Source organism: Jaculus jaculus, chromosome 14 (assembly GCF_020740685.1).
Source record: "Jaculus jaculus isolate mJacJac1 chromosome 14, mJacJac1.mat.Y.cur, whole genome shotgun sequence".
In the NCBI taxonomy this organism is placed as follows: domain Eukaryota; kingdom Metazoa; phylum Chordata; class Mammalia; order Rodentia; family Dipodidae; genus Jaculus; species Jaculus jaculus.
In genome coordinates, this window is record NC_059115.1 from 4,695,913 (window position 1) to 4,704,415 (window position 8,503).

Sequence of the window (8,503 nt, forward strand, 5' to 3'; positions counted from 1 at the left end):
TGAATTCTGAGTGTAGAGCACAGTAAATGATTACTGTGAGGTGCTTGGAATGGTGTGGCTCCCATTGTACGCCCAGGCTGTGTGCATTCAGCCTTAAAATGCTAATCCATCCTTTTCCAAGTAACTGACCAAGAGACTGAGGCCCAGAGAGCTGCAGTCTGTAACGTTTTCTTGGCCGACAGAGGTTGGTAGCCCTGCGTGTTGACTAAGGAGATTCATTGTCAAGCAACCCCACTCCTTTTTTTTTGAAGGGTGAGGGTCCCCAGGGAGCTGTTTGAGGAAGAAGCTTTTTAAGGACATGTTCCAGACTTCCAGACTGTCCTCTCGTACCCAGCAGGGAGCAGGCTCCTATAAACAAAGTGAGGACAGGGTTGAAATTCCTGGGGGTGGAACAAGGGTGGCCTGAGGCACTAGGAAGCAGAGCTGCCTAGTGACAGTGGCTAGAGAGGGAAGAGATTGACCACAGTCTGGGCTGGGGACTCTGGGCATTCTTCCCCCTTTCTTTTTTTTCTTTTTCATTTCTTTTTTCTTTTTTTAGGTAAGGTCTCACTGTAGCCCAGGCTGACCTAGAATTAACTATGTCATCTCAAGGTGGCCTCTAACTCACAGTGATCCTCCTACCTCTGTCTCCCAAGTGCTGGGATTAAAGGCATGCGCCATCATGCCCGGCTATTTTTTTTTAATATTTTTTAATTTTTATTTATTTATTTCAGAGCGACAGACACAGAGAGAAAGACAGATAGAGGGAGAGAGAGAATGGGCGCGCCAGGGCTTCCAGCCTCTGCAAATGAACTCCAGACGCGTGCGCCCCCTTGTGCATCTGGCTAACGTGGGACCTGGGGAACCGAGCCTCGAACCGGGGTCCTTAGGCTTCACAGGCAAGCGCTTAACTGCTAAGCCATCTCTCCAGCCCCTATTTTTGTTTTTTAATATGTTTGTTATTTATTTATTTGAAAGAGAGAGAATGGACGCGCCAGGGCCTCTAGCTGCCTCAAAGGAACTCCAGACATGTGAGCTACCTTGTGCATCTGGCTTTACGTAGGGCCCCGGAGAATAAAACCTGGGTCCTTTGGCTTTGCAGGCAAGTGCCTTAACTGCTAAGTCATCTCTCCAGCCCAAGATAAGCTTTTTTCTTCCTTTCTTTCCTTGCTTCTATCTTCTCCTCCTCCTCCTCCTTTTTTTTTTTTTTTTTTTTGTGGGAAAAAGAGGTTTATTTTGGCTTACAGGCTCAAGGGGAAGCTCCAAAAAGGCAGGGGAAAATGATGGCATGAGCAGAGGGTGGACATCATCCCCAGGCTAACATAAGATGAACAATAGCATCCTTCTTCTTCTTTTTCTGTTTGGTTTTTCAAGGTAGGGTCTCACTCTAGGTGGCCTTGAACTCATAGTGATCCTCCTACCTCTGCCTCCCATCCCAAGTGATGGAATTAAAGGTGTGCTCCACCACACCAGGCTCCAAGATAAGTTTTAAAACAAGGAGGAGGGCTGTAAAGATGGCTTAGCTGTTAAGGTGCTTGCCTGTAAGGCCTAAAGACCCAGATTTGATTCCCCAGGACCCAAGTAAACCAGATGCACAAGGTGGCGCATGTATCTGGAGTTCCTTTGCAGTACCTAGAGGCTCTGGTGTGCCCATTCTCTTCCTCCCTCCCTCCCCTACTCTCTCTGCCTCTTTCTCTCTCAAATAAATAAATAAAAATAAAATATTATCCCAGTACTCTGGAGGCAGAGGTAAGAGGATCACTGTGAGTTCGGGGCCACCCTGAAACTACATAGTGCATTCCAGGTCAGCCTGAGCTAGAGTGAGAAACTACCTCGAAAAAGACAAAAACAAACAAACAAAAAATCCTTGTGTGTGTGTTCATGTGTGTGAGCGCGTGGAGGTCAGAGGGCTCTGGTCCAAAGCTTCTACTTTGAGGCAGGCTCTCATATTCACCAATGTATTCTCCAGTCTGGCTACCCTGTAAGCATCTGGTCAGTCTCCTGTCTCTTCCTCCCGTCTCTCTGTAGAGGTGCTGGGATTATAGACCCCTTCTACTGCACCCAGCTGTATGTGGGTTCCGGGGCTCTGACATCAGGATGTCCCACTTGCGCAGCGAACACTTTATCCCACAAAGCCATCATCTCTGCAGCCTCATGACCCCAGGCTTTCTGTCTCTTCACGGTCCCACCCCGAGGGACCTGTGCTCCTTCATCCGTAATGATGACAGCTGGGTCTGGTGCTGTCATCCTAGAAGCCTGGACGCCTGAGGCAATGGAATCAAAAGTTCTAGGCCAAGGTTGAGGAGATGGTTTCGTGGTTAAAGGCTCTTATGTTACAAAGTCTGCTGGTCCAGGGTTCCCCAGCCACTGATGTATAAGCCAGATGGACATTCATTTGTAGTGGCAAGAGACCCTGATGTGCGCGCACACACACACACACACACACACACACACACACACACACACAACACACGTGTACAAAGTTTTGTTTTTTTAAGTTCAAGACCATCCTGGGCTACAGAGTGAGTTTCAGATCAGCCTGGGTAATTTAGTGAGACCCTGCCTCAAAAAGTAAAATGGATCAGGGTAGGGCTTAAGGTTCTTATTTACAAGTCTGACAACCTGAGTTCAATTCCCCAGAACCCAAGTAAAGCCAGATGCACAAATTGGTGCATGTGTCTGAAGTTCCTTTGCAGTGGTGGGAGGCCCACACTCATATTCTCTCTCCTAAATAATACACATATATATGTATATATTTTTTGGTTTTTGAGGTAGACTTTTACTCTAGCCCAGGCTAACCTGGAATTCACTATGTAGTCTCAGTCTCAGGGTGGCCTTGAACTCACAGTGATCCTCCTATCTCTGCCTCCCAAGTGCTGGGATTAAAGTTGTGTGCCACCATGCCTGACCTAAATTTTTTGTTTGTTTGTTTGTTTTTTTGTTTTTCGAGGTAGGGTCTCACTCTAGCCCAGGCTGACCTGGAATTCACTATGGAGTCTGCTATCCTGCTACCTCTACCTCCCGAGTGCTGGGATTAAAGGCGTGCGCCACCATGCCTGGCTAAATAAAATATTTAAAATTTTATTTTATTTTATTTATTTGAGAGTGACAGGGAAAGAGGCAGATAGAGAGAAAGAGCGAGAATAGGCACACCAGGGCCTCCAAGCCATTTCAAATGAACTCCAGATGCATGTGCCCCCTTGTGCATTTGGCTAACTGGGTCCTGGGGAATCGAGCCTCGAACCGGGGTCGCTTGACAGGTAAGCACTTAACCGCTAAGCCATCTCTCCAGCCCTAAATAAAATATTTTTAACAACAGTAAAATGAGGGGCTGGGGATGGAGCTCAGTCAAGAGAGTACTCACCTACATGAAGCCCTGGGTTACATCCCCAGCACTGCATACGCCAGGCATGGTGGTGCAGGCTTGTAACCCTAGTATCTGGGAGATGGAAACAGGAGGATCTGAAGTTCAAGCTCATCCTCTGCCACACGGATGGTTCAAGGCCAGCCTGGAATAAGAGACTATGTCAGGAAAAACAAGCAGCCAGTAAATAAATAAAATAAGGGCTGTAGGAGATGGATTAATAGTTAAGGCACTTGCCTGGGAAGCCTAAGGACCCAGGTTCAATTCCTCAGTTCCCAGGTAAGCCAGATGCACAAGGTGGCACATGCATCTGAATTTGTTTGCAGTGGCTGGAGGCCCTGGCCTGCCCATTCTCTCTATCTGCTTCTCTCCCTCATTATTATTATTATTATTATTATTTTTGTTTTGTTTTGTTTGTAGAGGTAGGGTTTCACTCTAGCCCAGGCTGACGTGGAAGTCACCATGTAGTCTCAGGCTGGCCTTGAACTCACAGTGATCCTCCTACCCCTGCTGGGATTAAAGGCACGCACCACCACACCTGGCTAAAATAGTTTTTTTTAAGAAATGTTAAATAAACCGGGCGTGGTGGCGTGTGCCTTTAGTCCCAGCACTTGGGAGAAAGAGGTAGGAGGATCACTGTGAGTTCAAGGCCACCCTGAGATTCCATAGTGAATACCAGGTCAGCTTGGGCTAGAGTGAAACCCTACCTTGAAAAAAAGAAAAAAGTAGAAATGTTAAATAAACGTTGCAGATATAGCTCATGGTAGGGTAGCTGAAGCCTGGAATTCAGCCCCCCCCCCCCCCGCCCCAGCACCACCAAAGGAAAAAATAAAGTCCGGGGCTGGAGAGATGGCTCAGCATTTAAAGGTTCTTCTTAGCAGTTAAGCGCTTCCCTGTGAAGCCTAAGGACCCCAGTTCGAGGCTCGATTCCCCAGGACCCATGTTAGCCAGATGCACAAGGGGGCGCATGCGTCTGGAGTTCGTTTGCAGTAGCTGGAAGCCCTGGCGCGCCCATTCTCTCTCTCTCTCTCTCTATCTCTCTCTCTCTCTTTCTCTCTCTCTCTCTGCCTCTTTCTCTCTCTGTCTGTCACTCTCAAATAAATAAATAAAAATGATAAACAAACAAAAAAAAAAGGTTCTTGCTTGCACAGCTTGCAGGTCCAGTTTCAATTCCAGGTAAAGCCAGATATACAAAGTTGCCCATGCATCTGGAGTTTGTTCACAATGGCAAGAGGCCCTGCAAGCCCATTTTCTCTCTCTCTTTCTTAATAAGAAATGGTGGAAGGGGACTGTGGAAATGGCTTAGCGGTTACAGCATTTGCCTATGAAGCCTAAGGACCCAGACTTGATTCCCCAGGACCCACGTAAGGCAGATGCACAAGGGGGCACGTGTGTCTGCAGTTCCTATGCAGTGGCTAGAGGCCCTGGCATGCCCATTCTCTCCATCTGTCTCTTTCTGTCTCATAAATAAATAAATAAAATATTTAAAAAAAAAAAAAAGAGTGTGTCAAATGGGAAGGAGGGAGGGCTGAGGCCGGAGAATGGGAAGGACTTGCCTCAGGTTCCAGAGGTGATCAGGTGAAGCCGAGCCCGGGCTCTCTTCAGCCTGCCCCTGACCCCCAGGGCCTTCCCCTGATTCATGCTGGAGTCAGCCTGGAGCCCAGGGACCTCCAGGGAGGCCGAACCCCCCAGGAAGGGTTTGTGAAACTTTCAAACTTGTGATTCATTTAATTCGTTCTGAGAACAGTTGTATAGCACAGTCAGTACTCAATACCTTTTTATTTTATTTTTTTTTTAATTTTAGATTTTTTATCTTTTGGCTTTTTCTAGGTAGGGTCTCACTCTAGCCCAGGCTGATCTGGAATTTACTCTGTAGTACCAGGCTGGCCTCAAACTCACAGCGATCCTCCTGCCTCTGCCTCCCGAGTGCTGGGATTCAAGGTGTGTGGCAACACACCTGGATTATTATTATTTTTTACTTTTATTTATTTTTTGTTGTTATTCAAGGTAGGGTCCCACTGTAGCTGAGGCTGACCTGGAATTCACTAGGTTGTCTCAGGGTGGCCTCGAACTCATGGCGACCCACCTACCTCTGCCTCCCAAGTGCTGGGATTAAAGGCTTGCGCCACCACTGGCTGGATTTTTTATTTTTTAAAGTCTTGTCATGTAGCCCCAGCTGGCCTTGAACTCATGGTTCTCTTTCCTCCACCTCCAGAGTGCTGAGATTATAAACGCACCCCATGCCACCCAGAGGCCTCCCCATTCCTATTCTAACACCAAAGCCCCGCCTCCCCGCACTCTGAGCGCCCCACACCTTCCTCCACAAAATCCTTTTCGAAGTGCACTTATTTCTCCTTTCCCTTCTCCCCTCCTCTTCCTTTCTCTTGAGATGGGTTTCCTGGAACTTCCGGGACAAGGAGGGGCGTGTAAGAGACCTTCACTTCCCAGGGAAGTGTTCGCATCCAGGTGAGGAGTGTGCCTTGTTTGTTTGTGGTTTTTCCGAGGTAGGGTCTCGCTCTAGCCCAGGCCGACCTGGAATTCACTATGTAGTTTCAGGCTGGTCTCAAACGCACAGCCATGCAATCCTCCTACCTCTGCCTCCCTGAGTGCTAGCATTAAAGGTGTGAGCCACCATGCCCAGCAGCAAGTGTGAACCATTAGGAGGGCCACTCAGAGCTAAGCCCTTCCTTCTACATTCCCGCCTGGTCATAGAGCCATTCGCAGTGATGCCTGAGGCCAGGGACCTCAGGAATGGGACCCCATTAGTTAGGTCAGACAGCCCTGGCTAACCCGGGCGTGGGAATAAACACAAATATGGGCGGCCCCAGCACTGACTCACCGGCCATAAGACCTTGAACCCTTTTGCTGCGCCTGCAGACGACCAGGCTAGGCTCATTCCCAGAGGCCCTTTCCGCTCAGGCCCCCTGGGCACCCTTTTCCCAGAATGGGCCATGGGCTCATGTTACACAATCCCACGAACCTGGTGTTTCTTTCCTGAAAGTCTTTCTTCCAAATAAACCTGAAGGGGCTGGAGAGATGGCTCAGAAGTTAAAGGCACTTGCTTGCAAAGCCTGATGGCCCCAGGTTCAATTCCCCAGCACCCAAATAAAGCCAAGCTGGAGAGATGGCTTAGTGGTTAAAGTGCCTGCCAGCCAAGCTGAAGGACCCAGGTTGAATTCTCCAGGACCTACTTAAAGCTGGATGCACAAGGTGGTGTGAGCATCTGCAGTTCATTTGCAGCGGGCCCTGGCATGCTCATTCCCTCTATCTGCCCCGCCCCCACCCACCCAATTAAAAAAAAATCTTCCTTGGGCTGGAGAGATGGCTTAGTGGTTAAGGTGCTTGCCTGCCCCCAAAGGACCCAGATTCAATTCCCCAGGACCCACAAAAGCCAGATGTGCAAGGTGGCACATGCATCTGGAGTTTGCAGCAGCTGGAGGCCCTGGCGTGCCTGTTATCTCCCTCCCTCCCTCTCTCTCTCTCAAATAGTAAAATATATAAGCGTTAAAACTTAAAGGCTGATTATGGGGCTAGAGGGATGGCTTAGCGGTTAAGGCGTTTGCCTGCAAAGCCAAAGGACCCAGGTTTGATTCCCCAGGGCCCACATTAGCCATATGCACAAAGTGGCTCATACATCTGGAGTTCATTTGCAGTGGCTAGAGTACATCCATACTCTTTCTCTCTTCTCTTTCTCTTTCTCTCTGTCTCCTTGCAAATAAGCTATTTTTTGTGTTGTTTTTGTTTTTCAAGATAGGGTCTCACTCTAGCCCAGCCTGACCTGGGATTCACTATGTGGTCTCAGGGTGGCCTCGAACTCATGGTGATTCTCCTACCTCTGCCTCCTAAGTGCTGGGATTAAAGGCATGTGCCACCACGCCCAGCGTTCAATAAACTTAAATTTTTTTTTTTAATTTATTTGAGAGAGAAATAGGCAGAGACAGAGAGGGAGGGAAAGAATGGGCATGCTAGGGCCTCCGGCCACTGCAAATGAACTCCAGATGCAGTGCCCCCTTGTGCATCTGGCTTACGTGGGTCCTGGAGAGTCGAACCAGGATCCTTTGAATTTGCAAGCAAATGCCTTAACCATTAAGCCATCTCTCCAACTCCCAAAAAACTATTTTTTTAAAAAGCTTATTGAGCTGGGAATCCTAGCTCATGCCTTAAATACCGGCCCTCAGGAGGCAGAGGTAGGAGGATCACTATGACTTCAAGGCCACCCTAAGACTACATAGTGAATTCCAGGTCAGCTTGGGCTAGAGCAAGACCCTGCCTGAAAAATCAAAAACAGCTGATTGTAGCGGTGCCTGGAATTCTATGTACTGGGAAGACTGAAGCAGAAAGATCACAATCTCAGTGCCAACTGGGACAATTTATCAGAACTGTTTCAAAATAAGAAGCTTGAAAAAAAAAAAAAAAGAGCCGGGCGTGGTGGCGCACGCCTTTAATCCCAGCACTTGGGAGGTAGAGGTAGGAGGATTGCATGAGTTCGAGGCCACCCTGAGACTCCATAGTGAATTCCAGGTCAGCCTGGGCTAGAGTGAGACCCTACCTCGAAAAACAAAAACAAAAAAAAAAAAAAAAAAAAAAAAAAGGACCAGAAATGTAGTTCAATTTTCAGTACAAAAAGAAAGAAAGGAGAGATACTGGGCATGGTGGTGCACACCTTTAGTCTCAGCACTTGGGAGACAGAGATAGGAGTTCAAGGCCAGCCTGGGCTAGAGTGAGACCCTACCTCAGAAAAAAAAAGAGGGGCTGGAGAGATGGCCTAGCAGTTGAGGCAGCAGCCTGCAAAGTCTAAGGACCCAGGTTCAGGTCCACAGAACCCACATAAGCCTGATGCACAAGGTGGTGCATGCATCTGGAGTTCATGTGCAGTGGCCAGAGGCCCTAGTGTGCCCATTCTCTCTCTCTCTCAAATAAATAAAATTAGAAAGAAGAAATAAAGAAAACAAAAGAAGGGCTGGAGAGATGGCTTAGCAGTTAAGCGCTTGCCTGTGAAGCCTAAGGACCCCAGTTCAAGGCTCGATTCCCCAGGACCCACGTAAGCCAGATGCACAAGGTGGCATATGCGTCTGGAGTTCGTTTGCAGTGGCTGGAGGCCCTGGCGCACCCATTCTCCCTCTCTCTCTTTTTGCCTCTTTCTCTGACTGTCTGTCACTC